The sequence below is a fragment of the Haemaphysalis longicornis genome, unplaced genomic scaffold (genome assembly GCF_048455015.1).
Source record: "Haemaphysalis longicornis isolate Haplotype H1 unplaced genomic scaffold, Haemaphysalis longicornis Haplotype H1 scaffold_11, whole genome shotgun sequence".
Taxonomy (NCBI): Eukaryota; Metazoa; Arthropoda; class Arachnida; order Ixodida; family Ixodidae; genus Haemaphysalis; species Haemaphysalis longicornis.
The window spans coordinates 110,867,434-110,884,744 of NW_027526214.1; the positions used below are offsets into that span (position 1 = coordinate 110,867,434).

Below are 17,311 nucleotides of genomic sequence, written 5' to 3' on the forward strand. Positions count from 1 at the left end.
GCAATTTAGCTGGTATGTCGGCGGTGCCGCACACGTTTGCGGTAGATTTCAAAACATGCCGAAGGTTACTTCAAAGCAGCATGTTCGCCAAAAGGCTCTCCGCGAAGTTCACGACCTTCATGCCACTGTAGGGCCAGTCAACAAGATTCTGGATTAATTAGCCACTCCGAAAGGTCTGACAGCTCACAGCCCTCCTTAAGCCAGAGCAGCTCTACGTTTTTATCAAATGAACAGCCAGTGACCGTTGAAGGTTGTGTTCATGCAAGCCCTGTTGGCGAATCGGATCCTAGTGGTAATCTCGGTGGTTGGGGGAGGCCAGATGACTCCCAAAGATTTGCCGAGCAAGGCCTTCAAGGAATCACTGATGAGTGGACGAATGAGTGGATTTCGGTGGATTCCGATGATGAGTCAGGTGATTTCAGACATGCTGGTGATGTTGGTGATTCAGACAGCCAACCCATTAGCTTTGCCAGCAGCCTAGCAGAATGGGCTGTAACTCACATCACCCACAAGTCTCTCTCGTTACTTTTAGTACTCTTAAAAGGGCCCGAGTGTTTTGTTGCACTTCCAAAAGATGCTCGTAGCCTTTTAAAGACTCCACGCGTGGCAGCAAAGAGAGCAGGCATTGTGTTATTGAAGCCTGGATCTTATTGCCACTACGGCCTAAAAGAAGGACTGGAGCGGGTCATTTTGAACTCGCAGCAGTGCCCCGAACCGATGGCAGTTAGCTTTAACATTGATGGTCTTCCGTAGTCGAAGAGCACTAGTACAGTCCTTTGGCCGATTCAGTGCCTTGTTCATGGCTGTGTTGGCAGCTGTTTGCCAAATCCGTTTGTTGTAGGGGCGTTTGTTGGGACTTCGAAGCCAGACTCAGCGAATGACTATTTGAGGCCTTTTGTCGAGGAGTTGAAAGATGTCATTAACAACGGTTTGACCATCTCTGGTAAGGCAGTGCGCGTTGAACTGCGGCACATCATATGCGATGCTCCAGCCCGTGCTTTTGCGTTTAGCGTCAAAGGGCATACAAGCTACAATGGTTTCCCCAAGTGCACAGGAGAGGCTGATCGTGGTGACAAGGTGCACTTCACTACGACAGCAAGCCATACCAGCACTGACCAGTCTTTGCGCGCTCAGACAGACACGGAACACCACAAAGGGACGTCTGTTCTGACTGAATTGCCGAAGGCCTTTTGCGCTGCGCACCTCTTTATCCGATGCACCTGGTGTACCTTGGCGTGACCAGGAAGCTTGTAAACCTCTGGCTAGATGCAGGCTGCTAGCTGCATCTCAGAGCACCACTGCTCGTTGCAGAAGCACATGCCAGATGAGTTTGTGCGCAAGCCAATGTCGCTGAAAGAGAAGGACAGGTGGAAAGCCACGGAGTTTCGGCTTCTTCATTACACTGGACCAGTAGTTCTTCAGTGCATGCCAGAAAGGATGTACCTGAACTTTCTAACTCTGCATTCAGCAGTGTCTGTTCTAAGCACAAAGTCCTTATGTGAGATGTATGCAGATTATGCAAATCGCCTTCTAGCACACTTTGTGAAGGAATTTGCTGATATGTATAGAGGCACAACTGTGTCCTACAATGTTCACTGTCTTTTGCATCTTGCAGCAGACGCGGAACAACATGTCACCCTGTACAGTTTTTCTGCATTTCCTTTTGAGAACAATATGCAGGGCATAAAAAAGCTTATCCGCAAACCAGGGTGCCCCCTTAGCCAGATCTACAACAGGATAGCAGAGAGAAACGTGCACGTGAAGTCCTCTGGTGGGAGCTGCGGGGAAAGCTATGAACTGTTGGGCCGCCATGAGGGAGGAGGCCTTCCATTGCAGTGTGTACCACCCGAGTACAGTGAACTTAGGTTTCAAAGTTTTGCGTTGAGCATAAAGCAAGGCAACTGCTGCAAAGTCAACGAAGACAATGTTATGATTAACAGCTTTGCTCACAGAACGGAAGATGGCCTCCCATGCATTGTAGGCTGGCAGTTCAAGGAATTGGAACCGCTCTATGAACATCCTTTTGACTCAACCAGACTTGGTATTGCTGTTGTGGGAAAGCTGTCTTCCACAAAGTGTTGGTTGATAGAAGCTGTTACGAAGTTGGATATTCTTCCGTACAAGCAAAATTTTGGGGTGATTCCCATGCTACATACAAGCTGAAGTTATCTGTGAGTGTGCTAGCGTGTCTAAGAGGACAAAACTGCGAACTGTACTCATGTAGCTGCATTACCGTATTTGCTCAATTACAAATCAATAGTTTCAAGCAGAAAGTGGTATGCATAGGTTGGTCAACTTAGATTTACAGTCAAACGTGCCGAGTACTCATTAAAACTAGAATAGCATGCAGTTGCCACCACCTAGATGCTTCACTAAAAGTAGAATGTTGCCAATATTATCCGCAGTTCTAGCCAAACAAAGTGCTAGTGACGAGCTGCCGTTTTGATTATGCTCATGCAGTGTTTTATTTTGGGTTAATTTACAATAGAAGGTTGCCTGCTTGGCGCCACTATGTACCCGTATTATGATGGGGCTGCCTTTAAAAGGACCCTGCAACACTTTTCATGCAGTGGAAGTAAACCTGCGCGACGTTTATATTAGACTTCCAGCAACACCCGAACCAAATATTACACGTGCATGTCAAGCGGTAAGCGTGCAATTCACCGTGAAAGACGGGGAAAAGCCAACCGCCCTCTATTCGATTCTCCTCATGATGCACCCCTGGCATGGACTCTGCGACGTCAATCGGGCCATGGCTGTCCTGGCTGTCCTATTTGCTGTCGCTGGTGAACTTCGCGGCTAAATTCTGGCATTTCCTGTGACGATCAGCCGTCGTCGGCGCTGTGTTTGAACTTCTTCTATGTCTGAACCTGTCCGCAAGCTTTTGGTGTTTCTTTTGTTTTGAGTGCACGCGGAGTTTAAGTGGGGATCTAAATGTCCCACTTTAAACGAGCCCACTCGACAAGAAACGTTTATTGCTCCAAAAACACCCTACCAGCCTGAGCGGTTGCTTGCGAGCAGGCCACCATGCCTGCTTTTTTTGTGGCACCAGACCGAAAATAGACCCATCCACGTTTCAAGGAAAAGGACGAAACTCCCCGGCCTGTGACTTATCGAAGGCCGCCGAACAAAACGCTGCGTGTCGCCCTCTCTCCGGGAGAGAGCGCGCAGCTTTCGTCTCGTTGTCCGCGGTTGAGTTCAGAGGGAACATTTTTTCGCATTTTTCATCGCGCGTAGTTTCGGTGAGAGTGAACGGATTTTCATAATTCTTGCGGGAAGAGATTGCTGGTACAATAGACTTTACCCCAAGATACATTCCGAGTAGTGGATAGTAAGTGTGGCAGGGTCCCTTTAAAGCAAAGTTTTGCTGGCAGGCACAAGCTCACCATGGCTCTCAACAAGTGAACAACTCAGCATTGATGAAACATCCGCATTGGGGTTCGGGGAGGAGTGGGGGTGTTGATACAATTAGCGGTGGGGTTTAACGTGCCGAAGGTACACTTGGGGAGTGGGGCACACAATAGCAGAGGGCTCCGAATAATTTTGACCAACTGGAGATCTCTAATCTGCGCCTCAACCTCGTACACACGGGCGTTTTTGCTTTTCACCTTTATCAGAAAAGCCGCTGCCGTGGCTGGGAATCGAACCCACGTCCTCGTGCTCAGCAGCACAAGCACAGAAATCTTAATGCATGGGCGTTGGTCGCTCTTCCACTCCATCCAAAAAGCGGCCACTGTGGCTGGGATCGAGCGTAAGTCTTTGGGCTCTGCAGTGCAACGCCTTAGCCACTGGGCCACTATGGCAAGTGGTTTTGATACAAGCTTAAAATGGAATCCAGCAAAGCTTTGTTGCAGCCTCAGTCAACAAGCACCACATTGGAAATGCACTTGAGAGTGGCGAATATTGCAGAACTTTTATGAGGGGGGCAGCTATAAGGTGTGTAGTCATAACAATACCAGCAAATGAAGATGATGTTGACTCATCCTGAGCAGATTCATAGCTATTATTGTTGTTTCAGTTTCGTGGCTACTATCATCCTTGTTTTGTTTGGCCGGCTTACAGTCGAAAAACGTTTTTGCCACTTTGAGTAGAAAAAGTCGGCTTAGAGTCTGTGCCAGCCGAGATTTGAGTAAATACGGTGCATCCTTCTGTACAGTGTTCTACAAAGCAACTTCAAAATGGGTAATTTCACGAGCTGCATGCCGGCATGGTCGATGTCCTTTTACAGGCAGTTTATTTACAAATGTTAACAGTAATCACTAGTGACAGAAAAAGAGTTGGTGAAAATATTGTGGTGCCCGTGCTCTTAGGTAATCAGTGTTGCCTACACAAATGTCCATCAGCCTGCTTGTTTGTTTATGTTGTGTTTTTATCACTATGACATGCTAAATGGGCCTGTGTCCAACTCTTCCATTTATGTATCTGGCGTAAGCAAATTCAGATTCTTGAATCGGTTGGCTAGTTTGTGTTTGGTGCATTAGAGTGGTGTGGGGAAGTGCAGCAAGAGGAGCACATGTCTGTCATGAACATCTGTGACTGTGAAGTGGGGAACTATTTAGGACACTTTAGTGCCAGTGTATGGGTACATTATTTTATGCTTGTAGGAACTTTGTGCTCCACGTCGCATTTTCAATGGACACGTCAAGTACTCCTGTGGATAAGAAGCCCATTTTGTGCCTGAGCTGACACTGCACAGTGGCTGGACAAGCATTACCCATACGTGAGCACTTAATTATCAGCCTTTTGCCTGCACTGTTGCTTAATTTTTGTAATGTGCACAGGTCACTGTGTCTTCCCGCAGTACTTTTATGCCAAGTGTGGAAGCATGTGCACTTTTGAATTTGGCATAAAGGGCCACGCAGACAAAATACAAGTTTAGTTTATTCGAAAGATTGCATTGTTAAAATCATTATCACCACCACATAAACAGCACACTTCACTCAAATAAGCTATATAATTAGAAAAAGTGGAAATGGCCATGCGACCCACTAGGTCATTTCCCGCAACAGAACCTATGGTGTCATATGCCCAGCTGTGCGATTGGCTGAGGATGGCAAACGCAAAGTAGGCAGGGCGTATAGGCTTGCCAAATGAGCTGTTTGCGCTGAAATCTGATGCATATTAATTTTACAGCCATGAGAATGGTGAGGTAGCCCGCCACTTTAGAGTTGTCTTTCACAACACTGGTTAATTGGCGTTGAATAATTCTGCAATTTTTTTACGGTGGTGGTATACCAGCTCACCCAATATAGTGTACAAAATATTGAGAGCCAATGCTCATGATCACCCTTCTGGAATAAGTAAGTAGGAGGAGTAGAAATACATATAACGGTGGTAGAGGAGAAAGAGATACCTAAACGATCAAATTGTACCAAAGCTTCTGAACAGCTGAAGAGCTGCCCATGAAGGAGTAGCAGATGCAAAGGTACAAAGCTGAAAGGGTACATGGAAGGATGTTTTGTGGTATCACAGCCTTTTAACAGCAAGGGGTAGTAAGTGGAAGGCGTTCTTTTCAGCACAAAAGTAGAATAACCTGGTCGGCCTACGCTTAGAGGAGTGGCTACTAAACTGCAACTAGTAGCAATTGGGCATCTCTGCAGCATCTAACAGCAGGTTTCACCTCTAGATACAGAAGTAGGACAGTGATACCGTAAACAGGCCCGTATTACTTTTAAGGTGAGATTGAGTAGAAAGCCCTTCAGTATTATGCGTCAAGTTCCTAACCTAACATATGCACCAACCTGCCATGGTGGCTCAGTGCCTAAGGCGTTGCGGGTTCGATTCCCGGCCGCGGCGGCCGCTCTTCTGATGGAGGCGAAAAGCAAAAATGCCCATCTGTACAACATTTCGGAGCACGTTAAAGATCCCCAGGTGGTCAAAATTAATCCGGAGCCCTCCACTAAGGCGCGCCTCATCGCCTGTCTTGCGTGAGCCCATTAAACCCTACAGTCAATCAACATTACGCACTGCTTCATAAGCATTGTTGATGTATATATATTGAAGTGGGAGCATGCTGTTTTAATAAATTGGACACTAAAATTTGTTCTACAGATGAAGTACCACATTGTCGAGTTCACTGATGAACAGACCGTCGAGGTGGTGCCTGACGTGTGGCTGACTATAAACAAGTACTGTTTTAGGCCACCCGGTCCCGCAAACAAGTGTGCATTTGCCAGAAAGCCCATCACCAGCAAAGGGGTGGAAGAGATTTAATGCTGCAATTAAGGGCACATACAGTAAGTCTTAAAGTGAGGTTTAATGAAGTCATATTGTTTAAATGACCACTTTATTGAAATATATCTTCTGTCTCAGTATAGTAAACATATATTTATTCAGGTTGCCACCGTTGTCTCACCGAGCTTGCGTAGCAATTATATCTACTATAATTAATGTGTCGGGCTGTTCTTTTCTCAGCTAATTACGATGATGCCCGGAGGAAGCTGGAGGTGGCCCAGTATACGTCAGACCTGGAGCGTGAGGACACCGAGAGGCGAAAGGTAATAAACAGTAAATGGCCTATTATAAACTGTTATTGCAGCCGCTTGAAGAAACAATAGACATAGGTTGAACAACTAGAGAGTGCTAACCAAGCTGAATTATGTAAACTGGCAGTTGATATGGTATTACATGAAGAATATCTCACAAGTATGTGTGGGAGTAGCTTGTGTGGTTTCGTGACTCTAAATACACCCCCACCTTGACCTTGTGCGTTGTGTCTTCTAGACATCAAGGCCTGCTCGGTACGAAAGTGGAGCCTCTCAAGCTGTGCCACCTCCGCCACCACCGCCACCTCCGAACTTTCCAGCAGCAGGCACCTCTTCTGCCACAACCAGTAAATATGGAGCTAAGTGCAAAACACTCCACACCCATTACCTTCATTCGGTTTCTTTCAGGTATTCAACACCCAATACAAGAAAGCAGTGAAGGTAGTAAAAATTTGATTAGTTCATTTGGTGTATGCAACTAAAACCCTCTTTGTCCCTCGCACATGGGTTTTCATCTGAGGTTTTCCAGCAAAGCTCAGAGAGAGGTGAGCTTGCATTGATACAATATGAGCCAACCTTACTGTGTTCCAGCAGTCTCATTAGAATAGACACTTAAAACAAATAAACCAATTTTGAAGCGCCTTAGGGGAAACCTTGAAACGGTCCTAGTGACTGTTAAAGCGATAACGTTAAGTTTTCTATTAAGCATTAAACCATCATTATTGTGTAATCAAGGCACTACTTTCCAGTGTGAAATTGCAACTTAAAAAAAATAACTACCTGCAGACTGGTGTAATTGACATCCATTTTTTAAAGATAGGTTTACCGGCTTGTTTGATACTGCTGTGCCATGAAGACAACTTACAGCATTGTTTTATTCAACAGATTCAACAGCATCATGTATCCTTGTCGGGCAACAAAAGATCTTTGATCTGCTGAACAATTAAACCAAAAGTGTTTTTTCTTCGTTATCACGTTGTGTGACATCAGCTGTCGGGTATTTGGGCCGGCACATAAAATAAAAAATTAGCCAAAGCATGAGGAGTTTCCACTGGCTTGTGTAGCATCCACAGTGACAACATGCGGCCAATTGCTTGCTTTCTTTCTGATCAGACCTGTATACCATATTTACTCACGTAATGAGCCCACTCGCGTTAATAACTTTTCTTTCTAAGTTCACTGAAGTTGTGTCCCCCCACTTTTCTTCTTAAGAAGTTACTTTTTTGTCACTCTGAACAAAAATGCAGTGGGAACGTGTTTTTATCCCAGCATGGTTGCTCATGCCATAGATGATCGCATTAACTTGATTTCACACTACACTACGAGCATAAACGCTAAAAACACATTCCAATCAAGAAAAATATCAACAGTAGCTGGAGACGTGAGCGCGAATGCAGCAGATCACAATTTAAAAATTGTGCACTTGTGCTGCACCACCTGATGAACACAACAAGCCTTGCATGCGAACACAGCACGAAATGTACTCCGCACTCTTTCACTGCCTTTTGCTGGTTTGGTTGGTTTCGGCAGCTTCCGAACAAGCACTAAATGTACTCCGCACTCCTCTGCTCCTGCTTTTACGCGACTTTGTTATTACGCTCCGTGGTTTTGTTGTTCAGCTGTGTTCTGACCTTTTTTTGTGCCCCTGGTGCGCGCCGTACAATAGGCCAGTGTATTAGCTACACAGCCGGTTTTTAAAGTGAAGGTGGTGGGACGTGCGTTGATGCACATGGAAACCGCGCAGCTGGGCGGCACTTCAGTGTAGACCCAGTGCCTGTACGCTACGTGCGAAAACACGAGGTTTTTGGGCAGTGAACAGGGATCGCCGTGTGTTTCGTGGGCCCAAAGAAGGGAACTTTCCCAGAGTGAGAAGAGAAGTTTTTGAGTGGCTTGATCGCACGGAAAACAGTCCGCTGGAGGCTGAAAATGAACGTGAAACCACAAGCGACTTCAGTTAGGACGACAGCTGCATGCAGATTAGGGGCACACTAGCATGATGGGAATAAAAAAGAAATTCTGTTGCATAATTGCCTATGGATTTTTACAAAACTGGTAAGGCTCTAAACAGGGCCTCTCTTAGCGACTTTATTGTATGAAATTTCAACCTTTCAAAATTTGTGCAATTTTTTTCCGCATAATTGACTGTGCCCCCCAAAATCATGCCGAATTTTATGGCAAAAAAGTGGGTTCATTGCGCAAGCAAACATGGCAGCTGTAGTTCTGGTTCCTAGTATTGGTTCCATTAGGTATGATTCGCATATACAGGGCCACAAAAGTGGCAGTGTTGCTTATTGCAATGGGCTGGTGTCGTGTCAGAACAATCCGCACAGTATACAGTAGGGTTCATTGCGCAGGCCGATGATGTGCCTCCATCAGATGCAAAAGCATGCATGGTTGTTGCTGTAACTTTCGCAATCCCATTGTTTTTACTGCTGTAAAATGGTATGCGCTAAATACGAAGTGGAAATAGCTTGTTCTGCGAGTTTACAATTTTTGTCTTATTCGTGGTTAGTTTTGTCAGCCTCGGCCACCGCTCGAGTGGACCTTAATGGGCCTTAGCCCTAGGGCGGCAAAGTTGTAGTTGAACTGCATACATTGTGTTTTCTTTATTACATAAGTTATTTGAGCAAAGTTGACATTACCTTGGGTGGGACGTATTTCAGTGAAGCAACCTTTTCAGTGAACCAATTTTTGATTCCTCAGCCCCACCTTGTATTTTTTGAGGTTTGCTGTGGTTGGGTGGGATTTGTATGCAGCATACTCGTAGCAGCTTGAAGAAAGTATCTATATTGAGCTTTTCACCTTTTTTTTAGCAGTCATAAACTGCACTCACTTGTGCCTTTTACTATATTCAGAGGCAGCCATACTGCTTGTCACTTGGCCTGAAAAAAATGCTTGGTGTAATAAGGAGCGCTCTCATTTGGCGTTTCATATTTTATTCCTTTGATTTCAGTGTTGGAAGCCAGTGCAGAAATGACAGACACTGGTGCTGATCCTGATGAAGAAGAAGGCAATAGCAGCCAATACATAAACCTGGCAAACATAATTGTTGTGGGAGAAATGTTATAATGGAGGTATTTATACTGACAGGACGGGAAACCACAGTGGCAGCCTTGAGTAAGTGCAGTCGTTTCTTTCGCGTCTTCAGCATCCGTCATCTCGTCTTTCAGCACTACCTCGTTATTCCTCATGACCAGCCTCCAAAGCCAATTTCCGTGTTCATCCTGTTTGATTGCCATTGCATGGATGCGACCAATCCATCACTATTTATACCCCCCCCCCTTGGGGAGTGCCCTTATGGAGACCAACATGTGTCCTGTGACAATGTTATGGGCACTACTAGATTTTATCTTGTGTATTGTGTTATCTCGAGCTCCAGAATTTTTAATTTATACCCTACAGTGTCTATAGATGACATTACCCTATAAACACAGCATTTTATTTTCAGAAAATTCAGCATGTAAAAGATGTCTGTTTATAAGAGTTTTGTGTAGTGGGTGCAGTGAAACGGCTCTGCTGAAGAGGCCCATGTAGTTGCCATTCCTAAGTGTTCAGGGTAGAGGGCAGCTTCATTGCTTTTGCAGGTGAATGGCTATGGGTGTTGGGGTCTGTTTTGGGTGCTGACACTTGCAGACAAAATTACAAAGGCATCTACGGCCCGGTGAATGGGGAAGCAAAAAATAAAATTAGCTGTAACTCGACGCTTTTAAACAAACTTTGTAGTAGAGCGCAAGCTCCATTTTTGCACCGAGAGGGGGCAGTGAATCTGCACACAGTCGCACCGCACGAGAAAACACTGCAGAAACGAACCTAAATAAAACCCTGTATTTAGCTCCGGATTGCAAAACTTTTCAAAATACTTTTCAATATTATCGCCGTTCTGCCTCCGCCGCAAGTTTTGTTTGGCAAACAACTGATAACGCCAAGCGGCCAAGTTAAATATCACCCTAAAAATAGCTAAGGATGTCCTCTAGGAGGACATTTCTGTATTGGATGAAACCACGTCCTCGTTATATGCCAGATTGGCTCAGTGAGGGCTTTTTTGGGTTGGTACCTAGCAAAATGGAGCTTTAGCCATGAAACATGCCAAAGTAAAGGGGCTTAGGTAATTATAATTAGAATAGGTGTGTTCTTACAAGCACTAGACTGTACCAACTGCAGGGGATCTGTAAAAGTATAGATCCTTCAAGTTTGTCGCATACACTCAGTCCAAAATTATATGAAATGGATCTGATAAAGTGTCATAGAAGGTTCAAAGTACCTGCAAATTTTGGCACAGAAATAATTATCTATTATGGCTTAGGTAATGACTGTGTACGAGGCTCAACTTTATGTGCTTTAAGCCTTTCTCAATTGGGGCATGCAGCCATAGTTTTGGGTTACGTACTCGTAATGTTGAGCTGTTGCGAATTTTGTTTTCCTTTTTTCCCTCTGTCACATTGCTTACGGTGATATAACGAATTGGGCATGTAAGTTGCATAATAGCGCAGAGTGGGTAATTTGGGGTTAATTGCTGCCAATTTTTTGGGAAAATATTGAATATACGAACAATGCCTGAAACACTACATTGGAGGGCCAGCTTGAGTATCTATCAGTTCAAGAAAAATCGCGTTGCAGCAGAAAAGGGAATTCATTATGTTCTCTTTCCAAAAATATATATGAGTGCTGCTACGTTCTGTGCTCCATCTTACCAGAGTTGCTGCAATGCGGAAAGATGCTGATGTGTGCTGAATTATGCAGCAAAGTTTGGATGTATGGCTGCCCCTGCCAATATTTGTGGATAAGCATTTACTGGATTAAGGAGCTGGTCAGTGTGAACAGTATTGTGAGGCCAGCACTCCTGCCACTGCAGTCGTGCAGATGTGCCCCATTTGCAGGCGGAAAGTAAATACAGTCTTGACTTCTCAATTTCTCAATTAAGCCCCAATTTAATATTTGACTAATCCACAAATTGAAGTGCTACTGTAGGATGTATTCTAAAAAATCTGGCTTTTTCAGGTGCAGAGCGGCGCAGGACTCTAAGCCCAAAAAAAGTTTCAGAGGGAGCTGCTGCCGCAAAAGGGTACGTAAAAATGTGAAAACACAATCATGTGTAAGGAGCAAACTTCCCTTACGATACAAATGTTTTGGGTATCATGTTTAAACATATCTCTAAATACCCACTTACTGTTGTTTAGTACGAAAGTGCGAGGTGTCCCATTTCCTATGTTATTCTGTTGGACTGTTGGATAATACCCTAGCGGATTCCGGCCCCCTCATTTCCTTGCTTTGGCTTTAAGTGAGTGGTTTTAATTTTTAACAACTACTAAGAAGTCTATATTCAATCAAAAAAACTTTTCACTGGCAAATATTGTTTTGGTTGTGATGCGTTGGTACATTCTATGTGAAAACGTAAACATGAGCTGTGATCCCGTTAATGTGGGTAGTACTGTGTGACACCTTCACTTACAATGCTGAATGGCCATGGGCTTCTTTTTCACATCGAGTTCAGAAAACGTTTTTTTTGAAGCTTAGTATAGTCACATGGGAGCAGTATCACTGGATGTTCTATTAATTTATGATGCAGTCAAAATTTTTTGAAATGGACTTGGCAGAAATGACTACCAATGGCATTGTGAGGCATGGGTTATTGCCACTGTTACAGAGTCAAGCCACAAAAATGCTGTTTCCAAAGCTAAAGGAATCCTGATGTCTGACTTTGCTGCTATTTTGAAGTTTGAGCTTAGTCGGTACCCTGGTGGCATTCATTCCTCTTGTAATGCTGGGGTTGCCTGTGAGCTCTACCAAATAGTTTAGTATTGACTACAGTCAACGGCCGTTAAAACGGATCCCCTATCCGGGAAAAGCGTCCGCTGTAGCCAAAGTATGGAGTATCCGACGTGGGAAAGGGCGAGGGGCAGGAAGGGGCTATATGAGCGCAAAAGTGGCTACTTTGACCGATATTGCATATGAATAGTACAGACACTGTTCTTTCTACATGCCTGCAGCACCTCTGCACAGTGTTAGCGCGAGGGCGAAGAATCACCTAAACACCATTTCCAAAGGTCAGCGTCGGCACTTGGAAAAGGTCTAGTGCATGCGGTCAAGTGTGTAAAGACGCATGATAAGCTGAACCAATAATGCAAGAATTTAACTAGGAGCAATTATAAACCAGCTATAAAAATCAGTCTGATGAAATATAAGTCTGAAATAGTCTGATGAAAAACAGCTGTGAAATTGAAAGTTAGACCGGTTGGACTAGGCACAACCACTGGTAGATGGCACACGACTGATGGGAACCAAGCCCCCTACTTGAGGCCTTTCTTACCTTTTTTACCGGACGGAACAGGAACGATGCATGCGTGTGAATAATATAGACTGAACTTCACTGAACCCGAGTTCTTTATTACATAAAAAAACTGTGAAGAGGGCAGAATCGATCGACTACGGGTGCACCACTTCGAGTATTCGATAGCCCTGTTTTCAATCTCACCAGAGTCGCGTTTATCGGCTGCGGCCTTGTTCTTGAAGGTCGAGCGGACTGTCTGCTTAGACAGGCCTGTATTTCTGGTGATGTCGGCCTGTGTTTCCCTAAGTTCGACAACATTAATTTCGCTTAATTTATCCGAGAGTGAAATCAGCTACCCTGCCACTCATGCATGCCGTCGGTTGCACAAACAAAAAGCTACTGGTACTGGTTTGCCTTGGCTGCACACTGTAGCTGCACCAAAGTCCGGCTGCCAACAATGTTGCCAGACATAATAGTTTTCTTGCCAAACTGAACAAAGAAAAAGCATATGGGGTTCTGGTCCCGTGGAAGTTCACTATAAACATTCAGTCGAAACAATTTTTGCCTAAAATTTACTTTGTGGTAGCCCATAGTCTGCTCTAGCCGGGTCCGTTTTGAGCTGAGTGGGCTCCATTTAAAATGCATGGGGACCAGACAAACCAACAAAAATGGCCTGCGGTAACCGAAAGTCCGTTGTTGCCGGATCTGCTGTAACGAGCATAGACTGTATCAAACTGGGTAGTAGGTGAAACAGAAGAGGTGTTTGTTTATAATGTACCAGCCACTTTCCTTACCCTTGTAATGTCAGAGGGACATAATAGTGATTTTTCAGCTGCCAACCCAAGCCAGTGACACTAAGCAGGACAGTGCAGTTGATTAGTGCCCCCAGTCCTGTTTCATCCTGTTGCCAGAGGTGCAATATCAAATAAAAACACTGATAGCTCGGTGAACCTCTTTGATGTGAGTGCATACATTGGGTAGTTTTCTAATATTTCTCATTCATATTGGTGGCAACAAGATCTTCCTGCGGTGTATTAAACTGAAGTGATTTATCAAAAATGAGTTTTGTAAAAAAACAAAGTTGTATTTTGTCTCTATGGGCCCGTTAAGGGGGGACGTGGCCAGTAAAATACTTTTGTTAATTACAGAACAAATTTAGTCAAATTAGGAGATTTTGTGAAGCTAATCTAACAAAGAAACTTAAATCAGTTTACAAATATCTTCTATACTTTTTTAGTTACCAGATAACTTCAGAGAGCTGTCCCAAGATTAATTAATTAGGCAAGAACTCAACGAGGGTTTTATTCCAGCATCACCAGGAAGGTCTACTCTGTGCAAGGAAGCTTTTTTATGCTTGCTTTATTTCCGTTAGGTATCAAAAAAGAGACAGAAGTTTCACTTTCTTTTTGACTGGAAACTTTTTCTGGTTTCGAAAGGAAGGTGAAACTTCTCTTGTTCTTTCTTTATCCCTAAACATTGTAATGCCATAATCTAATAGCTTCTTTCCAGAGAATAGACCTTTCTGGTGATGCTGACGTAAACGTCTTGTTGACTTCTTGTTTAATTAGTTAACTATGCTGAATGCAAGTTTCAGGTAATTAGTTTTTTAACCTAATGAGTATGAAAGGTATCCCTAAACTGATCTCAGTTTTGTTGTTAGAATGATTAGCTCCATAAATGCTCCTAATTTGATTCAATTTGGTCCATAAATAAAGTCGTTTTACGTGCCACGTTCCCATTTAAAGCGTAAGCAGAGCAGTAAGGAGATGCTGCGGAATAACAGTGCCGACTGCAACTTTTGGTTTTGGAGCTGTGTAAAAGTCGAATATTACAGAAGATTTTATTTTATTATTACTTTAGCTCTCGTATTGTGTTGACGTCAATGCTTGTACAGACACATCAAGACCTATGCCTGGCCTACAGGCTCCCAAGAAAGTGATACAGTCTATGCCCGCTACAACGAACCCTCTTAATTTGGGGAAAAAATGTCCACTGTATACCAAGTATGCAGCAGCCAAACAAGGGGAAGGCAGGGGTATATAAATGTAAAGGGGATGCCCGCAGAATCTCTCCAAAATGTTACCCGGAGGAAAAGAATTGCAAGACATTGCTTTTTAAGATGAGCCTTTTTTAAAGCACCAGTACTTTTAAAGGCCTAATGTACGTGTTCGAGTGTATAGAGATTGCGCGCTAAGTTGAGCAAAACAGCAATAATGTGACTAGGAGAAATTACTAACCAGCTATAAAAATCAGCCATGGCCAGCAGAATTAGCTAAGCTCTTTTAAAACTGTTCGTGACAAGGCATGGTCCACCTGAAACCTTTTGTGAGACAATTCAGATGGCTGCCTAACGTTCCCCTGAGACAGCTTCCACAGTTTTAATGATTTTAGTCTGGGTACTAAAACAGCTGGAGCAGGAGGAGTAGAAATAAACTTTGTTTTTATGTTAGTTATGGAGTCACGGCAATGAGGCGTCTTCTCAGTTTTGGGTGGTCACTGCCTAGCAGGCGTTTTCCACCAGCTGAAGCTGATCGATCGCCGGGGTTTTGGCTGGCTAGGCTGCCTTCCCACTGCTATTATGAAGTAATCTGATGGACAGCTGTGAAATCGAAAGTTAAACCAGTTGGGCCCTGCACGGCCATTGAAAGATTTCCCACAATCGATGGGAAATATCCCCCTACTTCAGGCATTTCATACCTTCTTCATCGAATGAAATGGGAACGATGCATGTGTGGGAAAAATAAATGCCAAACTTCACTGAACCTCAGTTCCTCATTTATAAAAAACTGACAGGGGCAGGCTAGACCTCCTGGTGCACTACTTAGCATATTTGAGAGTGCTGTTCTTCAATCTCACCAGTCTCTCTCCGTTTTTTTTTCAGCTTCCTTGTTCGTGAAGGCTGAGCAGATCATCTTATTACACATCTTATTATTATCTTATTAGCAGGCATCTTATTAAACAGGCCCGTACTGCTGGCGATGCCGGCCAGTTTTCACCCTGTTCGACAGCGTTATTATGCTTAGTTTATCCAGCAGTGAAATTAACTACCTGCTGCTGCTAGCACAATAAAATTGCCACTGGCGAAGGCTGTTCTTGGTGGCACCAATGACCCATTCTGAATTGACAGTGTTGTCAGACAGTTTCTCACCCAAATAAACAAAGGAAAAGAATACCAGGAGCCGGCACTATGAAAGTCCGCTATTAACATTCAGTCAAAAGAATTTTCGCCCGAAATGTAATCTGCTGTAGCCAATTATCTGCGGTAACTTGGTCCGTTATGGGTGGAGTAGATTTAATTAAGAATGCATGGGTACCAAACAAGCCAACAGAAATGGTCTGTTGTAACCGAAGTCTGTATTTGCCGGATCCGCAGTAACGAGCGTAGATTGTATTTCTTTTGCACAGCCTTGCCCTCTGCACGTGACCAGCAGCACCTTGCAATTGCAATATTGGTGCGCGTCCTTTTCCTTATGTTGTGATCACAAATAGGGCTTTGTTAGCATTGTGCATGATTCAAGGGGACAAAGTGATGGAGGATTGCAAATTATATGGCAGGTAAATGTGAAAAGTTCCAATGAAAATGTCTGTAAAATGTAAACAATGAATTGTTGAATCATGCCGTTTAACCAGTAACCTTTGTTTGTCGGTTAAATTCCATTTCAGGTTTAGCGTGCTAAAAAATAATGGTTCAAGGGCTGGTTTGCTTATGGAAAAAATACCAGTTAGGTTGTGGTTCTTGTGTCGGTTTTCATTTTGGCTCGGCACTCTGATGCACATTACATTTCTCATGTACGAGTGTGCGAATATTAGGAATTAAATGAAAAGAGAACAAAAGGGCATGTCAGGTCTGCTGTGTAGTAGGAACCAAACTAGTTTGAGCTTAACTTTTTTAGAAGCTTTCGTATTTTTCTTTATTTTGTGTAAACTGCATATGCATGTTACAAAGTGGTTCTCGGACACATTGTACTTTTCTCAGAATTCCAGCACCAAGTGCTGACGAGGCTGACCGTGTTACGCATGGTGCAACAGCAGCAAGGGGAGCTGCTTATGTCACTCACAGAGAGGATGTCTAGAAGACACCAGCCTTCAAAGGAACCAGCACTGCCCTGTTCCCCTTTCAGAAACTACGAGTCTCGGAAGAGGTTTGACACCACCCTGACTGGCCAAAGAAGAAAACTTTAGTAACAAATAGCAATTCTGCGATTTTATAGCTCATTTAATACATATAAAAATGGTGAATGAGCACTTGTATTGGGTGCATTGGTTTGTTCAATAGGAAATTCACATTTACCACGTACAAGCAAAATGAGGTGATTTTCCAATGGTGAGCGCTCCTTTATGGCAGCTTTGATGTTTACAATGACTTTTTCGTGCCTTCATTAGCTGGCAGCTTCAGTGACATGGTATTGCAAGAACAGGGCTTTCATCGCAGTTTGTTGGTAACTGAACTTGTCTACCACTGTATGCATGCAAACCACTCATGCTTGGTTGTGCTAACTGCAGCCTTATACCCCTGTCACACGACAGATCTAATGACATTTACAGCAAATGCCATTCG

At 43.9% G+C, this 17,311-nt stretch overlaps 1 long non-coding RNA gene across 1 annotated transcript; it reads left to right on the top strand.

The window, feature by feature from the left end:
• Nucleotides 1–6,950: 6,950 nt before the first annotated feature.
• Nucleotides 6,951–16,935, top strand: LOC144160749 (uncharacterized). The gene is made up of 5 exons (XR_013320396.1): nt 6,951–7,030; nt 9,439–9,495; nt 9,576–9,602; nt 11,484–11,547; nt 16,875–16,935. It is a non-coding gene; the product is annotated as an uncharacterized LOC144160749 (long non-coding RNA).
• Nucleotides 16,936–17,311: the final 376 nt, after the last annotated feature.